Genomic DNA, 951 nt, shown 5'->3' with positions numbered 1-951 from the left:
ACAGACTGGCCTTGAACTTGGAAATACTCTTGCTTATGCTAAATGTACTATGAACTTTTAAAGCATGTTACTAAATACATTTCCATCATTGTAAGGACTCATAATGGGTATGATGTACATAGAAAATCCTCTGTGATATTCAAACATATTTTTATTTGTTCAATGACAAAGAGATGCTATTCGGCAACAATGAGTTTCTTTTTTTCTGTCTTTTTCTTTTTTAAAAGATTTTATTTATTTTATTTATATGAGTACACTGTAGCTGTCTTCAGACAGTGTCTTCTTGTGTACACACAAGAAGAGGACATCAGATTCCATTAGAGATGGTTGTGAGCCACCATGTGGATGCTGGGACTTGAACTTAAGACCCCTGAAAGAGCATTCAGTGCTCTTAAGCATTGAGCCATTTCTCCAACCATTTCTAAACATAATGCTTGACACCGGTAAGAGATACTGTATAACTTAAACTAATTACAATCTACAAGTTTCCACTACCTGCCCCTAGAGGCATTGCAGGTGTGTCTGCTGTGTCACATGTGTGTCAGTAGCTGGTAGAAAGGAAAGAGGCTGTGTCTATAGCTTAATGTTCTGACTTACGGACATCTGAATGATTAGTAGCCTAAATTCCCTCAAAAAAAGTGGGCCTGAGTTGACCATCAAGCCAACACCAGGGGATCTCCAGACTGGGAGCTCACCTGAGGTGACCACCAGGGGGCCTCCAGACTGGGAGCTGGACTGAGATGACCACCAGGGGGGCTCCAGACTGGGAGCTCGCCTGAGGTGACCACCAGTCCAATGCCAGGCAGGCCCAGACAGGCTCCCAGGACAGGAAGCAAGCTGGAAACTAGAAGAACCCCACGTAGGACCACCAGCTCCTGTAACAGTCAGCCTGAGACAGACAACCCACTCAAGGGGCCAGTCAGGTATGGGCTGGGCGAGGATGAAGCCTGA

The 951-nt window shown here is 44.7% G+C and overlaps 1 non-coding gene across 1 annotated transcript; it reads left to right on the top strand.

Annotated features, from left to right (window-relative positions):
- The first annotated feature begins 494 nt into the window (after nucleotides 1–494).
- Nucleotides 495–626, top strand: Gm24375. The gene has a single exon (XR_003947704.1). It is a non-coding gene; the product is annotated as a small nucleolar RNA SNORA17 (small nucleolar RNA).
- Nucleotides 627–951: the final 325 nt, after the last annotated feature.

This window comes from Mus musculus, chromosome 8, assembly GCF_000001635.26.
Source record: "Mus musculus strain C57BL/6J chromosome 8, GRCm38.p6 C57BL/6J".
NCBI classification, from domain to species: Eukaryota; Metazoa; Chordata; class Mammalia; order Rodentia; family Muridae; genus Mus; species Mus musculus.
Note: the sequence above shows the minus strand (reverse complement) of the source record. Positions and strands in the feature narration are given on the sequence as shown.